The sequence below is a fragment of the Castor canadensis genome, chromosome 14, assembly GCF_047511655.1.
Source record: "Castor canadensis chromosome 14, mCasCan1.hap1v2, whole genome shotgun sequence".
NCBI classification, from domain to species: Eukaryota; Metazoa; Chordata; class Mammalia; order Rodentia; family Castoridae; genus Castor; species Castor canadensis.
In genome coordinates, this window is record NC_133399.1 from 108,709,663 (window position 1) to 108,733,575 (window position 23,913).

The following is a 23,913-nucleotide window of genomic DNA, read 5'->3' on the forward strand; positions in this document are numbered from 1 at the left end:
ATCTAAACCGTTCATAGCAGACTCAATCAATCAAAAAGCAGAAACTACCAGGTTAGGAGGGAAAAGAATGAAAAAGAATACAGAACACTGTGGGATTTCTGGAACATCAACATTTGAACTAATATACACATGATCAAAGTCCCAGAAGAAGAAAGAGAGAAACAGTTTATTTAAAGAGATAATAGAGAGACTCATCTCACCGACAGAAATAAGCATATGCTTAGGATGAAAGGCTGGAAGAAGATTTACCAAGCCAATGGCCCCCGAAAACAGGCAGGAATAGCAATACTTATCTCTGACAAAGTAGACTTCAAACCTACATTGATCAAACGAGATAAAGAAGGACATTCCATACTAATAAAAGGGGAAATAGACCAAAAGGAAACAATAATCATCAATCTGTATGCACCCAATGTCAACGCACCCAATTTCATCAAACATACCCTGAAAGACCTAAAAGCATATATAAATGCCAACACAGTGGTTGTGGGAGACTTTAACATCCCATTATCATCAATAGATAAGTCATCCAAACAAAAACTCAATAAAGAAATCCAAGATCTAAAATATGCAATAGATCAAATGGACCTAGTAGATGTCTACAGAACATTTCATCCAACCTCTACACAATATACATTCTTCTCAGCAGCCCATGGAACCTTCTCCAAAATAGATCATATCCTAGGGCACAAAGCAAGTCTCAGCAAATATAAGAAAGTAGAAATAATACCGTGCATAATATCTGACCACAATGCAGTAAAAGTAGAACTCAACAACAAAAGTAAAGACAAAAAACATGCAAACAGCTGGAAACTAAATAACTCATTACTTAATGAAGAATGGATCATCGATGCAATAAAAGAGGAAATTAAAAAGTTCCTGTAAGTCAATGAAAATGAAAACACAACCTACCGGAACCTATGGGACACAGCTAAGGCAGTCTTGAGAGGAAAGTTTATAGCCATGAGTGCATATATTAAAAAGATTGAAAGATCCCAAATCAATGACCTAATGATACATCTCAAACTCCTAGAAAAACAAGAACAAGCAAATCCCAAAACAAATAGAAGGAGAGAAATAATAAAAATAAGAGCTGAAATCAACGAAATAGAAACCAAAAAAACCATACAAAGAATTAATGAAACAAAAAGTTGGTTCTTTGAAAAAATAAACAAGATCGATAGACCCCTGGCAAACCTGACTAAAATGAGGAGAGAAAAAACCCAAATTAGTAGAATTAGGAATGCAAAAGGGGAGATAACAACAAACACCATGGAAGTCCAGGAAATCATCAGAGACTACTTTGAGAACCCATATTCAAATAAATTTGAAAATCTAAAAGAAATGGACAGATTTCTAGATACATATGATCATCCAAAACTGAACCAAGAGGAAATTAATCACCTGAATAGACCTATAACACAAAATGAAATTGAAGCAGCAATCAAGAGTCTCCCCAAAAAGAAAAGTCCAGGACCTGATGGATTCTCTGCTGAACTCTATCAGACCTTTAAAGAAGAACTGATACCAACCCTCCTTAAACTGTTCCACGAAATAGAAAGGGAAGGAAAACTGCCAAACACATTTTATGAAGCCAGTATTACACTTATCCCAAAACCAGGCAAAGACACCTCCAAAAAGGAGAACTATAGGCCAATCTCCTTAATGAACATTGATGCAAAAATCCTCAACAAAATAATGGCAAACCGAATTCAGCAACACATCAAAAAGATTATTCACCACGACCAAGTAGGCTTCATCCCCGGGATGCAGGGGTGGTTCAACATACGAAAATCAATAAACGTAATAAACCACATTAACAGAAGCAAAGACAAAAACCACTTGATCATCTCAATAGATGCAGAAAAAGCCTTTGATAAGATCCAACATCATTTCATGATAAAAGCTCTAAGAAAACTAGGAATAGAAGGAAAGTTCCTCAACATTATAAAAGCTATATATGACAAACCTACAGCCAGCATTATACTTAACAGAGAAAAATTAAAACCATTCCCTCTAAAATCAGGAACCAGACAAGGATGCCCACTATCTCCACTCCTATTCAACATAGTACTGGAATTCCTAGCCAGAGCAATTAGGCAAGAAGAAGGAATAAAAGGAATACAAATAGGTAAAGAAACTGTCAAAATATCCCTATTTGCAGACGACATGATCCTATACCTTAAAGACCCAAAAAACTCTACTCAGAAGCTCCTAGACATCATCAATAGCTATAGCAAGGTAGCAGGATATAAAATCAACATAGAAAAATCATTAGCATTTCTATACACTAACAATGAGCAAACGGAAAAAGAATGTATGAAAACAATTCCATTTACAATAGCCTCAAAAAAAATCAAATACCTAGGTGTAAACCTAACAAAAGATGTGAAAGACCTCTACAAGGAAAACTATACACTTCTGAAGAAAGAGATTGAGGAAGACTATAGAAAGTGGAGAGATCTCCCATGCTCATGGATTGGTAGAATCAACATAGTAAAAATGTCTATACTCCCAAAAGTAATCTACATGTTTAATGCAATTCCCATCAAAATTCCAATGACATTCATTAAAGAGATCGAAAAATCTACTGTTAAATTTATATGGAAACACAAGAGGCCACGAATAGCCAAGGCAATACTCAGTCAAAAGAACAATGCAGGAGGTATCACAATACCCGACTTCAAACTATATTACAAAGCAATAACAATAAAAACAGCATGGTACTGGCACAAAAACAGACATGAAGACCAGTGGAACAGAATAGAGGATCCAGATATGAAGCCACACAACTATAAGCAACTTATCTTTGACAAAGGAGCTAAAAATATACGATGGAGAAATAGCAGCCTCTTCAACAAAAACTGCTGGGAAAACTGGTTAGCAGCCTGCAAAAAACTGAAACTAGATCCATGTATATCACCCTATACCAAGATTAACTCAAAATGGATCAAGGATCTTAATATCAGACCCCAAACTCTTAAGTTGATACAAGAAAGAGTAGGAAATACTCTGGAGTTAGTAGGTATAGGTAAGAACTTTCTCAATGAAACCCCAGCAGCACAGCAACTAAGAGATAGCATAGATAAATGGGACCTCATAAAACTAAAAAGCTTCTGTTCATCAAAAGAAATGGTCTCTAAACTGAAGAGGACACCCACAGAGTGGGAGAAAATATTTGCCAACTATACATCAGACAAAGGACTGATAATCAGAATATACAGGGAACTTAAAAAACTAAATTCTCCCAAAACTAATGAACCAATAAAGAAATGGGCAAGTGAACTAAACAGAACTTTCTCAAAAGAAGAAATTCAGATGGCCAGAAAACACATGAAAAAATGCTCACCATCTCTAGCAATAAAGGAAATGCAAATTAAAACCACACTAAGATTCCACCTCACCCCTGTTAGAATAGCCATCATCAGCAACACCACCAACAACAGGTGTTGGCGAGGATGCGGGGAAAAAGGAACCCTCTTGCACTGTTGGTGGGAATGTAAACTAGTACAACCACTCTGGAAAAAAATTTGGAGGCTACTTAAAAAGCTGGACATCGATCTACCATTTGATCCAGCAATACCACTCTTGGGGATATACCCAAAAGACTGTGACACAGGTTACTCCAGAGGCACCTGCACACCCATGTTTATTGCGGCACTATTCACAATAGCCAAGTTATGGAAACAGCCAAGATGCCCCAGCACTGACGAATGGATTAAGAAAATGTGGTATCTATACACAATGGAATTTTATGCAGCCATGAAGAAGAACGAAATGTTATCATTCGCTGGTAAATGGATGGAATTGGAGAACATCATTCTGAGTGAGGTTAGCCTGGCCCAAAAGACCAAAAATCATATGTTCTCCCTCATATGTGGACATTAGATCAAGGGCAAACACAACAAGGGGATTGGACTATGAGCACATGATAAAAGCGAGAGCACACAAGGGAGGGGTGAGGATAGGTAAGACACCTAAAAAACTAGCTAGCATTTGTTGCCCTTAATGCAGAGAAACTAAAGCAGATACCTTAAAGCAACTGAGGCCAATAGGAAAAGGGGACCAGGAACTAGAGAAAAGGTGAGATCAAAAAGAATTAACCTAGAAGGTAACACCCACGCACAGGAAATCAATGTGAGTCAATGCCCTGTATAGCTATCCTTATCTCAACCAGCAAAAACCCTTGTTCCTTCCTATTATGGCTTATACTCTCTCTACAACAAAATTAGAAATAAGAGCAAAATAGTTTCTGCTGGGTATTGGGGGGGAGAGGGAGGGGGCGGAGTGGGTGGTAAGGGAGGGGGTGGGGGCAGGGGGGAGAAATGAACCAAGCCTTGTATGCACATATGAATAATAAAAGAAAAATGAAAAAAAAAGAGATAATAGATGAAACTTCCTAAAACTTAGAAGAGAAATAGGCATCTAGATTCAAAGGACCCCAAATAGGATCAACCCAAAGAAGACTACATGGATTCATTATCATCAGTGTCAAAAGTCAGGAACAAAGAGAATTTTGAAAGTAGCAAGAGAAAAGGGAGCCCCACAACACTATAAGTATATTTCTTAACAGAAACCTTGCAGACCAAGAGAGTGTGATGGTATATTCAAAGTCCTGAAAGAAACTGCCAACCAACTTTACATTTAAGAATACACATAAGCTGAAAGTGAAGGAATGGAAGGACATTATATGCAAATGGTAACCAACAGAAAGCGGATGGCTGCACTTACATCAGACAAAATAGATTTTAAGTACAAAACTTAATGTCTATAAAAAACTATAATGACAAAGAAGGTCATTATATAATGATAAAAGGGACTGGCTCAATAGGAAGACCTAACAAATTTAAATGTATATACATCTAACATCAGAGCGTATATATAAAAGCAATGCTCTGGAGAGAAATTCATAGCAATACAATAACACAAGGAGATTGCAATACCCTACTTTCAATAATGAATAGCACACCCAGACAGAAAAATAATAAACATATAGCTGACTTGACAATACTGTAACCAAATGGACCTCACAGACACAGAACTTCCTACTCAACAGCAGAAGAACGTACATTCCTGCCAAGTGCATGTGGAATAGATCACTTGTTAGGCCATGGAACACGTCCTAACAAATTGAAGAAGATCAAAATCATTCCAAGAATCTTTTCTGATCACAATAGAATCTAACTAGAAATCAATAATAGTATAAAATGGAAAAATCCACCAATTCATGAAGACTAAACAACATACTTGAAAAACATTGGCTCAAACTACCTTATACTTCAGCAATCCCACTTCTAGGTATATGCCCATCAGAAATAAAAGCAATATTAAAAAAAAAAGATCTGTACTCACACTTTCATTGCAATGGTGAGAAATGGATGGATGACGGGATAAAGAAAATCTGTATCTATATATACACAATGAGATATTATTCAGCCTTTTTTAAAAAGAAGTAAATCTGCCCTTTGAGACCATATGGATAAACCTGGAGAACAATAAGTCAGACACAGAAAAAAAAATACAACTCGATCTCACTTAGATGTGGAACCTAAAATACTCAAAATCACAGAAGCAGAGAACAGAAGGGTAATAGTTGCCAGGAGCTGGTACAAAAGGGAAATAAGGAAGTTTTGGTCACGTGGCCCCAAGTGAGAGTTATGCAAAATGAGTAACTGGAGCTCTAATTGCACAGCACTCTAAATAACATTAACGAAACTGGTGTATTCTTGAGATTTGCTAGGATAGAAATATTCTGTATTCTTGCACGTATACAAAAAAGAAGGGAGAAAAAATAAGAACTATGTGTGGTGATGGATCAGGTGAATTAACTCGGTTATGGCAACTATTTCAGACTGTGTATGTAGATCAAATGTCAAGTTATACACCTTGATTTTTAACTGACATTTACATCTCAGTACATCTGGGAAATAAAAATGAAATGGACAAAAGAATAAAGCAAACAAGAGAAGAGATGGGCATAAAAAGTAACAGAATAAAATGGAACAAATATATGAAAACAATACCATTTACAATAGCCTCAAAAAAATCAAATACCTAGGTGTAAACCTAACAAAAGATGTGAAAGACCTCTACAAGGAAAACTATACACTTCTGAAGAAAGAGATTGAGGAAGACTATAGAAAGTGGAGAGATCTCCCATGCTCATGGATTGGTAGAATCAACAGAGTAAAAATGTCGATACTCCCAAAAGTAATCTACATGTTTAATGCAATTCCCATCAAAATTCCAATGACATTCATTAAAGAGATCGAAAAATCTACTGTTAAATTTATATGGAAACACAAGAGGCCACGAATAGCCAAGGCAATACTCAGTCAAAAGAACAATGCAGGAGGTATCACAATACCTGACTTCAAACTATATTACAAAGCAATAACAATAAAAACAGCATGGTACTGGCACAAAAACAGACACAAAGACCAGTGGAACAGAATAGAGGATCCAGATATGAAGCCACACAACCATAACCAACTTGTCTTTGACAAAGGCGCTAAAAATATACGATGCAGAACAGACAGCCTCTTCAACAAAAACTGCTGGGAAAACTGGTTAGCAGTCTGCAAAAAACTGAAACTAGATCCATGTATATCACCCTATACTGATATTAACTCAAAATGGATCAAGAATCTCAATATCAGACCACAAACTCTAAAGTTGATACACGAAAGGGTAGGAAATACTCTGGAGTTAGTAGGTATAGGCAAGAACTTTCTCAATGGAAGACCAGCAGCTCAGCAACTAAGAGATAGCATAGATAAATGGGACCTCATAAAACTAAAAAGCTTCTGCTCAACAAAAGAAATGGTCTCTAAACTGAAGAGAACACCCACGGAGTGGGAGAAAATATTTGCCAACTACACATCAGACAAAGGACTGATAATCAGAATATACAGGGAACTTAAAAAACTAAATTCTCCCAAAACTAATGAACCAATAAAGAAATGGGCACGTGAACTAAACAGAACTTTCTCAAAAGAAGAAATTCAAATGGCCAGAAAACACATGAAAAAATGCTCACCATCTCTAGCAATAAAGGAAATGCAAATTAAAACCACACTAAGATTCCACCTCACCCCTGTTAGAATAGCCATCATTAGCAACACCACGAACAACAGGTGTTGGCGAGGATGCAGGGGAAAAGGAACCCTCTTACACTGTTGGTGGGAATGTAAACTAGTACAACCACTCTGGAAAAAAATTTGGAGGCTACTTAAAAAGCTGGACATCGATCTACCATTTGATCCAGCAATACCACTCTTGGGGATATACCCAAAAGACTGTGACACAGGTTACTCCAGAGGCACCTGCACACCCATGTTTATTGCGGCACTATTCACAATAGCCAAGTTATGGAAACAGCCAAGATGCCCCAGCACTGATGAATGGATTAAGAAAATGTGGTATCTATACACAATGGAATTTTATGCAGCCATGAAGAAGAACGAAATGTTATCATTCGCTGGTAAATGGATGGAATTGGAGAACATCATTCTGAGTGAGGTTAGCCTGGCCCAAAAGACCAAAACTTGTATGTTCTCCCTCATATGTGGACATTAGATCAAGGGCAAACACAACAATGGGATTGGACTATGAGCACATGATAAAGCGAGAGCACACAAGGGATAGTACTAGATAGTATTTGTTGCCCTCAATGCAGAGAAACTAATGCAGATACTTTAAAGCGACAGAGGCCAATAAGAGAAGGGGACCAGGAACTAGAGAATAGGTTAGTTTGAGAAGAATTAATTTAGAATGTAACACACATGCACAGGAAAGCAATGCAAGTCAACTCCCTGTATAGCTATCCTTATCTCAACCAGCAAAAACCCTTGGTCCTTCCTATTATTGCTTATACTCTCTCTACAACAAAATTAGAGATAAGGGCAAAATAAGTTCTGCCTGGTAGTGAGGGGGTGGGGAGGAGAGGGAGGGGGCGGGAGGTAGGGAAGGGTGGGGGAAAGGGAGGAGAAATGACCCAAACATTGCACATATAAATAAAAGAAAAAAAATAAAATAGAACAGAATAACAGATGAGGCTATTTGGAAGGAAATTTTGGATTTAGTTATTCATGTGTGAACTCTGTTGTAATGTAATTTGTGGATCTCAATAAAAAAACAAAACAAAACACTGCTGTGTGCCTTCCTTTTCCTTTCCTGTCCCTCTGCCACCTGGCACCCAGGGCCCAGGGGTGATGGTATCATTACCTAATGGCAGTCCCTTTCCCCTCTTCAGCTCTGGACTGAGCTGTTTCTGAAAAACAAGTCCATTTCCTATTGGAGGTCCTGAGAATTAGGGACAAAACTGGTGAGTTGGTGAACTTTGGGATGGCTGCTAAAGTTACATTTTATTGCTGCTTCTTACATCTGAGATTTTTCTCAGGGCCATGGTCCCAGAATGTACCTTCGTTTGTGTGTAATAGTCTACCTGTGAAGTCAAAGAGACCTCCCCACAACTTAGGTCATCTTGATACTCTCTTTTTTAAAAATTAGTTTTCATACATATCAGGGTCACACTTAGATATAGTTTAAAGAAACAAAGAGGCTTTCTACAAAAAAGGGCTTCCTGGACTCTGCCTACCATTTCTGTTCTCCAGGGCCCATACTTTCAGCTATTTCTGCTGCCACTGGTGACATTCACTTCTACTTCATCAGATAACATGCTTTTATTGTTACTTCTTAAATTTTCAGTTTCAGACATAATCTTTTTACTTCTTACTATGAAATAAATTTAACTCTCCCTCCAACATATACTTATCACACCATCCTACCAATATAGTTAAAAAAATAATTTTATTAGATCAATAGTTAGAGTTTGTATTAGTAGGGTTATATAAACTCTATTTACAACAGAGCGACATAATATGCTATGCTTATTTTCTTTCAAGCACAATATCTTGTTTTCCTTGGATTTAATTTTTCATTTGCCCAATTATCTAAATTTTAGTTAATAACTTCTTCTCAATAATTTGGTAATTATTCTAAAAAAATATGGTAATTTCACCTTCTTGAAGAAATGTACCTGGGATCCCTGCTCTAAAACGGATGGGTCACTCCCGGCCTGCTGCATAGTCTGTTTCTTAGGATTTCTCTTCAGCTTCTTGGGGATCCCTTCACCTCTCTTATGTTGGCTGTTCTGTTTTCTGGAAATTTGATATTTTCTTACTTGATTTCTTACTTCATTTTGATTGAGCCCCTTCTATAAAATGGGATGTGAAACCAATATTTTGGGATCTTTCATGTCTAAAAATGTCCTTATCCCTCTCATCTCTAATTGATTTTGGCCTAAGTTGGAACGCTAGGAGGCAAATGACTTTCCCTCTGAATTTTGAAGACATCCTTCTATTATTTTCTGACTCCTAGTGTTACTTGGCAAAGTCCAAAGCTATTTTGGCTATTGTGCCTCTACTACCTGTTCTTCTGTCTGGAAGCTTGTAAATATTTTCTTTCCTTCATTATTCTGAAATTTTCTGGTACAGTGCATTGTTATGTTTATTTTTGTCCTGTGCTGAGCACTCAGTGGGTCTTTTCAAACTGGAAATTATGTCTTTCAACTCTAAGGAATTTTCTTTAATTATGTATTTGATAATTTTCTCCTGTTTTTGTTGTTGTTCCTTTTTTTGTGGAAATTTTTGCTCTTTAAAAGTTAGACATTTTGGGGTGGTTTAAAAATTTTTTTGTTTCTTTACAGTTTCTCTTTTCTTTTTCACTCTATTTCTTTGTCATCTCTTCAGCATTATCTTCAAATTTTTCCAATTTTTCTTTTAATCTTTAGGAGTTAAAATGTTTCTTCTTTTTTAAGCATCTTGTTTTTCTTGTTTCATGGTTTAGTGTTATTTGTTTTGTCTCTGACTTTTTAAAGATCTTTTTCAAATACCTACTTACCTACTTATTTGCGGCTAGCTTCTCATATTTCAGAGTGTTACACTGAGGGAAAAAAAGTCCTGCCATGTGTGGGCTTGTCATTTTCAACTGTTCTATCTTTTGTAGAGTGATAGTGCCTGGGTAGTTTCCAGGGAAACCCCCAAGTATTAGCATGTTTACACTCTGGGTTGATCAGATTCCCCAAAGAAGACTTTTTCACTCTCTTCAGTTGCCTTAAATGTGATTCTCTCTTTCTCTCTCTCTCTTTCTCCCTCTCCCTCTCTCTCTCTCTCTCTCTCTTCCTCTTCCCCTTCCTCCTCCTCCTCTTCCCTCCCTCCCTCCCTCCCTCTTCTTGCTGCTTGAAAGATTTTCTCCTGCCTTAGGTTTTTGACATAGCACTATGATGTATGTGGCTTTCTTTGTGCTCATCTTACTTTAGGTTCATTCAGTTTCTTGACTCTCTGAGTTGTTAATAGTATTTGCTAACATAGAGGAAATCTCTACTATTTTTTCTTCAAATAATTTTTTCTGTATCTTTTTCTTTCTCCTCTCCTTCTGGGACTCCCATTACAGTTAGCTCTGAATGATTTATATTGACTGACAAGTGTCTACATCTCTGTTCATGTTCTTAGTTCTTTTTGCTCTCTGTGCTGTGTTTTGGGTTGTATAACTTTCATACTGTCTTCATATTTATAGTTCTGTCTTTTAACTCAGATCTCTTGAGCTTATGGCATGACCTTTTGTTTTAGTTTTTGTATTTTCAGCTCTAGAAATTCCATTTATTTTTTAGAATTTCCATTTCTTTGTTGATTCTCTTTATGGACACTTGAATATAATTTTAATTCTTGAACACATTTTTCCTTGATGACTTCAACAAGTCTATAAAGCTGTTTTGAAGTCTTGTCAGAATCCATTCACCATTATGCTTCATTTTTCTGGTCACCTTTTGCTGGATTTTTTCCATGTCTAGTAACTTCTGGCTGAAGACTGGATGTTGCAGTGAATCTGTTTTATTTTCTGCTAAGTTGTTGATTTTTGTTTTCATAACTTATCTAAACTTAAATTGCAGAATTAGTCTCCTCCATAGTGTGTAGTCACTAATATCACAGTACAATTTTTATTGTTGGAATTTACTTTGTGTTTTTGTCTGGTTCCCTAGGGTGTAGTCTCTTCCTGCGTTGTATAATCAGGCAATTATTTGGGCAGAGGTTGTGCTCAGACACCTTAAATAAGGAAGCCTTCCACCCTCTGCTGCCCATGCTGTGTGTGGTTGAAGAAACACATTCAAATCTGAAGCAAGTCCTCCGATCTCCATTGGCTCTCACTTTTGTCTGTACTCTCTTGGGTCTCCCCCCACCCACCACCTTACTCATGGGTGTTTTAGCAGTCAGGTGGGAATTTATTAACTCAGCTCTTTCATAGCACTCTTACTTGTTGGATCTCCCCAACCAATTCTGGCTGATTTTTTGTCCATCCTGAATCAAGGCTATAATGTCAAGTAAGCAAAGCTGCAGTTTTTCACTTCTTGTCTAGAACTGATTATATGATATTTAACACATAAAACTTCAGGTTTTCATTTTTTCATCCAGGAACAAATCTGTGACCTCCAGCAGATCCATCTGTTGGTCCCCACTGACAGCCTTCAAACAAAGCCCATCACTTGCACTAGCAAACCTGTAATTTTCCTCATCCAAGATAAGGAGTGGGGGGACCTTCAGGCAAGAAGACCACTGACTTTGGCCATTCTGATACTGTATCAGTTCTTAAAGATTAGACCCTTCTCAATTTGTTGACTGTACTTGGTCATTTTCTGGTGCTCTGAAGTGGTTGTTTTCGTTTTACAATTTTGTCTGTTTTTATACTTGCTTTCTTCTAAAAGAAATTGGGCAGCTCTTCCATAACCATCCTTGAGGCAAATTTTAAACTGGATTTTTAAAAACTGGATTATTTTAATTTTTCTTCCACTCAAATATTCTACTGCCCACAGCTTTTGATTTTAATCAGAGATAACTTGGTCTGAGGAGGCTACCATAGACTCATGGAAGGAGAGCACTGAATTTTGCATAGGTTACCTCAATGTGCAAAAATAAATGAGGAACCAGTGAGATGGAACACTGAAGTGGAAGCTTCAGAGCTGGTGTCTGGTCTCAGCTGGTGTCCAGCCCTGAGAGGAGCTCTCTGAGTTTCTCCAACAAAAGCATCTAACAAAGGACACCCTTCGCCTCACCGCTTCCCATCCTCATTCTTGGATTCTTTCTCATGGACCCTGTGGCTCTGTGAGGGTGAAAATGGCTGAAATTAACTTTCACTTCTGCTCAGACATCTGGAACCCAACAACAATGTCATTTCCTTGTTCTTTTCTGAGTGGTTGCTGGAATCCATTTCTGTGTGTGCCTGTGCTCCATCCTCTGTTCAGGGTGGACAGAAAGGTGACATTTTCTCCTCCAAGCTATACTGAAGCCAACATACTCAATCTCCCTTTCCTGCAAACTCTCCCATCTCCCTCACTCAAGTAGGTGAGTCAGTGTTACAGGAAAATGAATTTGCTCCTTAGGATGGACTTCCTTTCTCCATTATATTCTCTGTAGCCCAGATCCAAGTACATAAAAATTGTCCAAAAGTTATATATGCATGCCCCACTGATAAAATACTAGTGGCAATTCAGTCAGCATCCCAGGACTCCTACTCACTAAACCCAGGGATCTGCCTCTGAGAAGCAGTTTTCAGAATTTTTAGTCACAAATCAATGTTCAAAGTCACCTTCTTGGGAGGGAACTTTCCTCCCAATCATCCCTGTTGGGGCTATTGTTCTCATCTTTGTTCTGTGCCTCATGGAGACTTCTGTTCCCTCATGCACCATTGTAATATTCTGTTTGCTTGCACTCTCTCCAATTTCCTTAGGTCTCTCAGAGGGGACCATACCTATCTGCATCCTCAGCCTCTACTGTGTACTTTCTGCAGAGTAGGTGTTCAGAAAATTTGTATTAATTGAATTGAAATAATATACCTGAGTAATCTCTTCTTGAACCAGTAAGTTTTTAAAATCCTAAATTGAAGGAGTTTGGAATTCTTTCAACTTGTGTTTAATGACACCAACTATCAAGTGTCAGAAGGTCAATATAATAATAAATTGATAATAGCTACCATGCATTGAGCATGCCTGGTATTCTGGACACTGTTCTGAGCCCTGTGCTACCAAGTATAGGGGAAGACAAAGATCAGATTTGGGACTTAGATTCAGCATTGTCACAGCAGACTCCAGTTATTTAGAGTTTACTATGACCTATATAGGTCATAGTAAACTTTTCATTCATGATTACAGTTTTTCTCCCAAAAGAGGGCCTGTCTGACCCTGTCCCTCTCAGTCTCCCAGACCATAAAGGGAGGGAGGATTGCCCACTGGCTCCCTTTCATGTTCAGTGAGGGGCAGTTGATGTGACCATGTCTGCCAGGTCAGCAAGTCTCTGAAGGTGGTCATCTCAACCACCTTCTTGGTCCTGTTGCTCCCTCAACTTGTATGGGACACTACAGGTGTTGGGTCCTGTCTCCATCATCTCTACCATATTTGCTCCTTTGGGTCTCTGCCATCGCGTTAAGAGGTCCTGTTGAAGAAGCTCTGAAATGAGAATCATTATTGGCTTACGTGCTATAAAACGTGGGGAATTTGCATTGATTGAGCACCAATTCCATTCCCGCCATTCACATTGATTCTACCATCAAATGCTCATAGCATCTTGTGACCTAGCTATTATTAGCATCATTTAAAAGCAAAGCAAAACCAACCAGCTGAGAGAACTCTGCCTGGCTCCCACAGGTGGCACAGAGCCCACGCTCTTTGTCTGCAAGGCAGTGCAAAACAACCTCGTAGAGTTAGTTGGAGATTTGCTAACCCTGCCTGACTTGGTGAGGAAAAACACTAGCCATGCTGTTAAATCAAGACCCTGTGAGAAAACTTTGTGGTGGCAGAGGGGCATTGTAACCATGTGGCCCAAGGCCTTGGAAAAGACAGTTGCTTGCAGTTCTTCTTTCCAGGCTTCTCTGGAGCAGAGGGACTACAGGATCCAGTGAACCTCCAGAAGATTTGGCTGGAAGGGTGCAGCTCTTGTTGAGTTGCTCCTTGGGGTAGCTGGTGGAGCTCTGTTCACAGACGGGAGCACAAACCTCTGCCTGCTACTGGCAGGAAGCCACGAGCTACTCGAACTGACTGAGATGAGAGGAATCCACCCGAGGATAAGCTTTTCCTTTGGAACTGCACCCAGAGCTGCTGGTTACCACTAGAAGCCCACTCCACCATATGCACACTGGTTGCTAAAGCACCATGGTGAGAAGCCGCTGAAGACTTGCCAGGTAGGTCTCTCACCTACTGGTTTCTTGATGTCTTGGTTCCCTACATTGAGCAAACAGTGCTCTGAAGCCTGTAAATTGGACAAGAGGCAGGGACGTTGCTCTGGGTGTTGCAAATGGAGAAAAAACACAGTCTGGGCCATGGTGATGAATAGATTGCCCCACAGTTTGTTTGTTTTTATGTCGAAGAGATTTCAGATCTGTAAAAGTGCATCCATCCAGGGTAGATGTTGTGTCTGAGGCTCCAAACTGGAGAAGGTAGCAAACGTGATGCGAGAGGACATGGGCTATGTGTGTGTATGGGGGACAGGGGGAGAGGGATAGGAACTTACAGACCAGCTGCAGAGCTGGAGGTGAATTACTCACCCTACCTAGAAAGGAGGGCAGTTAGAGCCAATTCGCAGACCTGAGAGGGACTGAAAGTAACATATGGTAATGTCTGGTTCAAGTTCAATGTTTGTCACTTTGTTTCATTTTGTTCGTTTTTTAATTGAAGTTGTCCTGGGTTTTGGGCATTTGGGGGTAAGACAGCAGAATACATTTAATGATGACCTTTCTGGCTGAGAGCTCAACCTTGCTAGGAAATTCCAACTGTGGCAAAGAAAATAGTTGATAACATGTTTTGAGAGGATTGTGCAAAATTCTAGGGCTTTGACAATGTTTCCATTCATTATAATTGGCCATTGATTTCACCCTCATGGATTCACACTACCATAGAACTATTAATTGTTATCCTTGTGCATCTGTGGTTCTAGAGAATTCCCTAGATACCCGTAGACACTCCTCCACGGGGGAGCTTCATTCCCTCACCTTGAGTGAGGACTGGACTTGAATGTGGAAGGAGAAAAACAGCAGCTGGGAAGGGAGAGCCCTTCGAACACCCACTTAACCCAGTAATCAAGGTCAACATCAGGAGGGTAACTCAGGTTGCTACTGTGAACTTCTGCTACGATGCAATTCTTTCCCCAAACATGCAACCCAGTCTAACTCTGAGAAAAGGTCAGACAAACCCGAATTGAAGGACAGGCTAAAACACATTTGACCTTCAACACTATCAACATGATATCAAGGTCATGAAAAAAAGGAAAGATGGCAAAATTGTCACAGATCAGAAGAGACTAAAGAGGCATGACAGCTCAATCCAGAACTCACATCCTAGATTGGATCTTAGCACACATCAATCACAAAGACATCAGTGGGAAAATAGGTCAAATCCAAGCAAAATCTGGACTTCAGTTAAACCATCTACTGATATGAATTACTTAGTTCTGGCAAATGTAGCACAATAAGGTAAGATGTTACCATTAGGGAACCTGGGTAAAGGGTTTATAGAAGTTCTCTGTACTATCTCTAATTTTCTGTAACTCTAGAATTATTCCAGAATAAAAAGTCTAAAAAGTTGTACTCATTGTACCTCAGAGTAGAAGTGGCCAGACGCTAAGCACTCTTGGGAAAACTATCACCTATGCCCAGTGGTCTCCACCCCCTCTCTGGACTTTCCTGAACATAGAAACTTTCACATTTATCACCCACTCTCCCAACCCCCATTATACTCCAGAATAGCTTTGTATTTCCCTCCCTTCATTGTACTTCTTATTGTCTGTTTATTTTTTGTTTGGCATACAGTTTTGAGCCCTCACCCAAAACTATTGGGGGATATAGAGCTGAGCACAGCCCTATCTGCCCTGCATGGTTCCCTGCAAGGCCCCGGCTCAGTCTTCTAGCCCTGACTCTTCTCCAGGAAGGAGGCAGACAGCCTGGAATGGAGGGAAGGAGGCTCCCAGAGCCCACATGGAGCACAGCCAAATGGAATCTGCTGTTCTTTGGGCTCCACCATACCCACAGAACTGGTGGCCAAGCAGCTGTAATCAGTGCTAGAAAACATTTCCCTGGAGTGAAATGTTTCCATGTTCCCTGGAGCACCAGCACCTGTTTGATGGGGCCCCAACCTTGGGAGCCCACACCACTGCCTAGAGACTGCCACGAAGGGACAGGCCATCAGCAGCCAGTGGCCTGCTTATAAGGTTCAGGTGTGTGGAAAGGGAGCCATCTGGCCCCACCCCCTGCAGGCTCAGCAGAGCAGGTGTGACCACCCAAAGTGATGCCTTGGCCAGATAGAGGTGCCTCTGATGCAATGAGGAAGAAGAAAGAGTGACAAAGTGGCAGGAAGACAGCTCTTAGATGAAAATCACAACATCAAGATGAAAATCACAAAATACTGAGATGGAAATCAAAACTGAACAGTGCTAGTTACCACCAAGCCTGGAGGCCCTTCCCCATAACATCTGCTTCCCCACAGTCAACCCAGACTCGAGGTTCACCCCAGCCACCCATGGCTTCTGGACTGCACCACAGCCTGCTCTGCTTGTCCTCTGCCTGGAATCCTCTCCCACCTTCTCACAGAGGCGACTCCCCAGTTCTAGGAAGGCATAAGGGGGTCGTCATGGAGGTGAGAGCCACACACAGGCTGTGATGTGCCCCCACAGCTTGCATCCACATATGCTGTGACTGAGCTCTGATCTGTGTCACAGAGGACCATGCACTGTGACCTATGACATCAGGAAACCTGTGACTAAGGAAGCTTCTCTTCTGTAGCAGGCTCTGACGTGAGCATGCCTGAAGATACAGCTCTGCGGGGAATGCCTCTCCCGTCCTGCCGACTTGTCAGTGCAAGGGAAGCTCCTCTTACCCTTCGGGGTATGCTCATTCCCATAAACCCAGGAGTCAGGCTTCTAACCTGGCCTTTCCCAAAATCTGAGCAGCCTACACCAGAACCGTCACTCCTCAGTCGTTACTTATTGGGACATGAAGGAAGTCAGACATGGGGCCAGGCCCCAAGGGCACAGGAATGGTCACTGTGGAATCCATCACCAACATTCATTCCAACCCAAATCCTACTGTCTGTGCATGAGACTGCCAGGAGCACTGCAGGAAGGCCTCCAGGCGCATGCTGGCTCCCATTCACTTTCCCTAACTGACTGGGGATGAGAGCGAGGCCATTAGGAGTCAAGCAAGGGGAGGCCAGAGGGCCTTCAGGACAGAGCTGCAGGCAACTGGCATTGCCTTTACCTAGAAGGCTTTATAGCAGTGACTCAGATGCTGACCTTGATCCTTGCCAGGTCACAGTGGCCTGCTGTTGTTGCTGTTCTCCTTTCAGATTCTGGCAGGAACCTTTTGGCAGTCTTCTGGTGGCTGCTGTGGGAGGAGCTGACCTCATGCTCCCATGGGAACACCATGGTGACCCCAGATTGCTTCCAGCATCAGAAGATGCCAGTGGGAAACTAGGCCAGCAGGTGAGGGCTACTTAATACTCCCATCACCAACTTATCACCATAGAGAAGTCGTTTCCATCTGGCTCTGAATGTCAGTCTATTTGTAGATGACATAGATTCAAAAACTCAGAGCTTCCTGGGATTTAAATATGGAAGTTCCTTGCCCTGGTTGCACAACAAGTCCCTGCCGAGTGGAGTCTGATGGGAACTGAGTCAGGTGCTGGAAATGCTGACTGCGCCCTTGTTGCTCTTTCTGAAGCCAGTATTGGGTTTGTGGTCGTCTGGGTCTGGGGGCTCTGCCAGATCTGCCATGGATCTGCCTGCCTTGGCAGTAATCACAAGGGAAGCCACAAGAAGGCGCTGGGTTGCTGAGACAAAGGAGGCTGAGCAGCCTCTGGCATCTGGAAGAGTGGGCTAATTCTATACAGATGTGTCACTTGTCTCCTGACTTTAAATCTGTAAGAATTATATAATCCCAAGGGTGTTATTGCAAACAGATATAAGCACTGTTCCCTAAGAGCTGCTCTTCTGGTCCAGCTCATGAAGTTTTTCATTGCTGAAAGCAGAAGTGACATACGCTTTGATTCTGGTTTGTTTCCTTTCTTTTCTTCATCATAGCGCAAGCATCTTCCCATGGCTACATGATCATTTTCGAGGCTGCATAATATTTTCTTATGCTAACTCTATTTCAGTTGGCCTTTCAGTTTGCTTTGATATTCTGGGTTTTTTTTTTAAACCATAATAGAGGGCTGTGATTAACAACAAAATAACACAAAGCTTGCAAAGCTGTTCTGAAATACACAATGCAACTGGGGCCATTCTTTCCTAATTCCTCCAAGAAATGGCAATTACGTGGGGAGATAAAATGCTTATTTCGGGGGCAGAGTAGGGTGGGCTTTGAATAGCATTGTAAGTCCTGGTGACAGGGCTGAGGGCTTCATCTTCTCTTGTCTGGCTCCCTGACGACCATGTTTGCTGGCCAGGGTTGCTGATGTGGTCTTTGGCCGGAGAACAGTCTTTTCTGCCTGTGAAATGAAATGACTCATAAGGAGACAACCCCCAAAGTTTTGGCCTCATTTGTTCTTAATCAGAAGTCTGTGAATCGTTGTGGGGCTTTGCCGGGAAGAGGGCCCTGAAATTAGGTGCCAAATTTGGCATGTGAATTTTAAAAAATGTTTATCTGTGTTAACTGTTAATAAAAGTCTATGAACAAGGCTCATTTACTATTCTTTAGAAATAAAATTTAGTCCTTTTTTAAAAAAGTGACTTAAATTCCCTAAGTGGGCTGTGGTCCCCCAAAATATTTTAAAAACAGCCATGCATGGTCTCTCTTTCCTTCTCTGTTTCTGAGGCATCTAAGATTGAACTGAGAGAAATGAAAAGACCTGCGTCTTCCCTCTGAGGTCCAGTCACAGCACAGGACACATTTGCATTTGAAGGATGAGGAAACAGGTTCAGAATCACTCACCAATGGGCAGTGTCAGTTCTCGGAGAACCCTGGATTTGACTCCAATTCCTTGTCACTGTGTGTACCCAATATTCTAAAGTGCCTCCCTGATAAGAGAATTGCTTCTATTTCAAACTTCTTTAACAAATGTGTTAAAGTAAGAAATTCTGCCACTTGTGTTTTTTGGGGGGCTCGTTTGTTTTGGTTGTACTGGGGTTTGAACTCATGGCCTCGTGCTTGCTAGGCAGGCACTTTACCACTTTGGCCACACCCCAGCTCTTTTTACTTCAGTTTATTTTTCAGATAAGGTCTCACACTTTTTGCTCAGGGCCAGCCTCCAACTGTGATCCTCCTAACTCTGTCTCCTAAGTAGCTAAGATTATAGGTATGTGCCACCATACCTAGCCCCATCAATGGTTCTTGACTAAAGGACATGCTTTGATGTTCTTAGAATAGATTGATACCACCAGCTATGCATTTCTCATTAGGGAGTTTGACAGAAATATTTGTGGTTGATTGTTCTTTTTTTGTTACTAGCATTAATGATAGGAGGCAAGTTGTATTTATCAAACTGAAATGCTATTAAGCTAAGGTGGGAGGAACCAAAGAAACTTTTTGAAATTCAAGAAACCAAACCCCAAAGTTCAACCACCAGGATGGAAGACATCAGCCCATTGGCTTCCTGAGGACCGTTGGGGCCTTCCTCTTCAGACAGCTGTTTTTATTAGCAACAGACTCTTCGGTACAACAGGTGACCTTGACTTCCTAAAGTGTGCTTGATTTCCTTCTTGGTTATCCTGCCCTGTGTCTCCTTACACTCAAGTGTGCTCCTGGAGGCAAAAAGTTCAAGTTCACTTCACCTGCTTCCCCCAGGAATCTCTACCAAGTCCCCCACTTGCTATAATGATAATCAGCAGTCTTCATTTGAAGGGAAAAGACTTTCTGAAGTAGGGTAAAGCAGCCGTACAATGAGAGAGAGCAAATGGCATTTTCCTCTTGGTCATCTTTGATCCTGTGCAACATTAGACATTAGGTCATTGTGCTTTCTTGGCCCCAAAGTATTGCCTAAAGATCATTAATCAGTGTGTAAATAACACTGGACTGGGTGTGAATGACAACTTTCCTCCAAAGTCCTGGTAGGTTAAGCTGTTCATTCTTGTGGCAGTGGGATGTTGGGGAAGGTGAATAAGTAGGTACTTCCTTATGCTTGGGTTTCCCCTATTGATTCAGTCATTTGTTCACTCAAAGAGGAGACTTGCTATATATGGACTGTGCTCAAATGCTAAGATAGGGCCTACATATACAAAGATGAAAACAAAAAGTGACCCTTCCCTTGGGGAACTCCAGGAGGGCCTGGTTCTGAAGACAGACCTGTTTTCTGTGCTGTGGGTCCATGCAAGGTACAGAAGGCACTGAAGAAGGGGTGACCATGGACACAGGTGCCTGAGTGGTTGGTGTGTGGACTGCCTCTTGAACAGAGACTATTCTTCAGGTAGACTCATTGAGGACACCAGAGAAAATATGTTAAGTTTTTGTTCAGCTCTTTTCTAGAACTGTCACTTCTTAATCACTATGGGACCATAGCCTGTAAATGTCCTCATCTAACCTCTGATGACATGGCATTTATCTGGTGTGGATGTGGGTGGTTTGAAAATGAATGATTCCAAGCGTTTAGGTTTTATAATTCTGGTTTCAACCGAGATTTGTATATGCAATTTTATATTTTACAGATTAATATTACTTGATTCCATCTTTTTGGGCAAGCAGAAAACACATTTTTATCCCTATGGTATAACTAAAGCAACTGAGACTCAGGAAGATTTAAACTTTTTGCTCTAAGTCACACAGGCCTTTAAAATACAATAAAATAATAAACATAGTTATGTCTTGATGATTTGGGATCTCCACTATACTATATTATATACCATACGATAATAATAATATTATCTCAAGTCATTTCTATATTTCAAATTGTTGCATTTAAAAGTCACTCAGGAAGTTGCTTTCATAAAAATACTTTTTTGGCCTTTTTGCCTGTGTCTTATCTTATAATAGATGAGCCTAAATTACCCACTTTTGAGATCTTTTTGAGGTCAATATAACATGATTGCCTTTCTAAAAAATTAATTATTGATTCAACTAAAGCTGAAGTGAGGTGCTCCTGAAATTGCTTTTGTCCTTGATAAAATATTTACTTTTACTATTTTATCATTCCACTCAACCGTCTCTTCCATGCCCTGCACCTGGGCTGGCTGCTGGTGTTGAGCCTCAGCTGAGCTCACCTGGGGCTGAGGCTGGTGACCATGCAGGGCAGCTGGCTCAGGACCCAGGACACTGGACACTTAAAGAGGGCATCAGCAGGTGGAAAGAGGAGATGACAAAGGCCGAAGAACGAGTCTGAAACTGGCAGAAATGAAGACTAGTGTTCATGGGCCATGGAGGAGGAAGAGAAAGAGCTGAGAGTGGAAGAGAAATGGAGAAGTATTCCCGAGGGGTCCACATCACCACCTCGATCCCATTTGGGCCACCAGAGTGCAGGGGCTGCATGACCTCATTTTCCACCATCTTTCCCAGTGTCTTTGAACCAAGCTCAACTTCCACATGGGCCCTGCTGCTCCTTGGCATCCATAAATCTGCAGTGGAATCTTGGGTCTTCCAAATATTAGGGCTGGTGACAACTCAGAGTTCATCTATCCAGAGCCCTCATTGGGTGGAAGAGGACACAGTAGCGAAGTGCAGTGGCTTAGCCAAGATCGCATGGGCTACTGCACTCTTGCCTGACAGTCCAGTGGGACATTACAACTCTGATGAGTCTCCAAACAATCAGAAAGAGCATGTAGCAGGTGCTCAGAACAGGTTAAGGACATTTGTCAAATTCCATATCATTTAAATGCAGTCAGTTGGTCCCACCCATGTCATAGTGGACACTGTGTGAATGAGAACTTGGGTAGCTAGAGCAGCTCATTATGGGTCCAGCTGGAGTTCAGAGTCTACATAATTTGCAGAAGTCTATGCCTTAGAGACTTCTGCTCCTTCACCCATCTTCTGTGAGGAAACTATTGGGGATTTTTTAACAGGGGACAATGGGCCTTATTAGTGGCTTATTATGTTGAAAAAGGGAAAAGCTATATGACCAGGATCTGCAGGGGGATTCTGCACTTTCCTCTTCTGCTACAAGGCACCATTTTGTCCAGTGTCTCAGGGAACAACTTACAGGGTGTGTCTATTCTGTTAAACTAATACAGTCTGGGTAGGTTCTGAAGTTCATCCGTCATCACCTTGATCACAGGCTGCCTGCCTACTGCTTAATCAAGTGCTCATTCCAACTGACTAAAAAATAGAACCCAAACAGTCACTACTGGTCCTTTGGGTGCTCAGGTAAATGTGAGGAGCCCAGAGGCCCCCAAATGAAAGAGGTTTTCACACCTCACAAAGATACAGTCGTAAGCGAAGAACACTACCCGTGGAGCATGGGTGTCTGAGGCCCTGCAGGCCACCACTGGTCTCCCAAGCCTCATCCAAACACAGCCAAACTCTGAGGGCTGTGCATGTGGGGTGGAAATGGTGGTGTAGGTTAAGGAGCTGGGAATTATCCAGGGCAAAGGGGCTGTTCCTGCCCACAGTGGCCACTGTAGCCTCTACCCATCAACCCCTGTAACTCTCTACTCACTCTGGCCTGCGCTAGTGTAGCCTCCTCAGTAGATGGGCCACTCCCCTCCAGGCAGGGTGGCGGGTGAATGTGCCTATGTAGCAGGGCCACCCAGGGGTTAGGAGGGGCCTCTGGGCAGCCCTGGCTGTGCATCAGAATCTCAGGGAGAAAGGGGTTAAAACATGCAGGCCCTGGTCTACCTCAGACTATTAGTATCACGGGGGTGGGGTGCGGGGAGAGGGAGGAAGCTATTATAGTTTCAGGTATGTCTGAGGGAGCCAGCCAGCACCTGCCCAGGAACTGGGACTCACTGATCTCAGCCTTCCTACTCTTAGCCAGCCCCCAATACAGTTTCGGTTTCCCTGAAGCCCTCCCCACCTTGCCATGTGGGCCCCACAGTCCTTGCAAATGTAGGAACCATCAGAGTTTTGCCCTGTCTTGCCAGCAAGCACCAGGAGATTGCAAGCTCTCAGGTGAGGGAGAGCACTCCTGGGGCCAGTGGTGAGGTGACCATGGCAGAGAGATAAGGATGGGCTATGGTTGTCTCCCTCCACGTACCCACCTGCCTCCATACCTGGCTGAGGGACCTCCATCTTCTTCGTTGCAAAATGGGGCAATCAGTGGCTGCCTCCAGAGAGGGTGGAGTGGAGAACATCTGCCACAGAACACTCCCAGGTGGGCATCTGCATATCCCATGCCACGAGAACAAAAGCTTCATGAAACGTCTCATTATTCTCCCTGAGCAGGGGCCAGCTCAACATTTCCTTTGTAAAGGGTGTGTGACAACACAGAGAATCAATTTTCTGAACAACTAAAGGGTCATGATTCCCTATTTGAAGAAAACGGGGGACCAGAGCCTCCCAGGGAGTCTGTTGTCTTGCCAGTGACATGTCACTTCCAGCACAAGGGCTGTGGTGCCAGGTGTGTGAGTGTGTGTGTGAGGGGATATGCAGGGCTAACACGGTGTCTCTAGAAAAATGGTGTACGGAATATTTTACAATATTAGAAAAGAACAAAGGCCTGAAAATTGTTGGTAAGTGACCAGCCTAAAAAGTTAGAAAACAGATCAAGTCAACGACAATGGGAGAAAAAAGAGACAAACCCACAGAACTCAAGTCAAAGAGAGGAAGATATTGCCATGAGAAATGTGCAGAGAATTAGAGAGAAGGGAAACCAACATGTGCTGGCTGCTTACGTCATCCCAGACCCTGGGACAAGGCTGAAGCTACCTCTCATGATCCTCGGCCTGGGGCCGACATGTCACCGGCAAGACAACAGACTCCCTGGGAGGCTCTGGTCCCCCGTTTTCTTCAAATAGG

The 23,913-nt window shown here is 41.7% G+C and overlaps 1 protein-coding gene across 2 annotated transcripts in view; it reads left to right on the forward strand.

The window, feature by feature from the left end:
• The first annotated feature begins 13,687 nt into the window (after nt 1–13,687).
• The window catches only part of Blk (BLK proto-oncogene, Src family tyrosine kinase), a 47,131-nt gene continuing 36,905 nt past the window's right edge, over nt 13,688–23,913 (forward strand). For both annotated transcript variants that reach the window (XM_074055281.1, XM_020154300.2), the window contains exon 1: nt 13,688–14,229. The gene's annotated coding sequence lies outside the window, so the exon portion shown is untranslated. The remainder of the gene's footprint in view (nt 14,230–23,913) is intronic.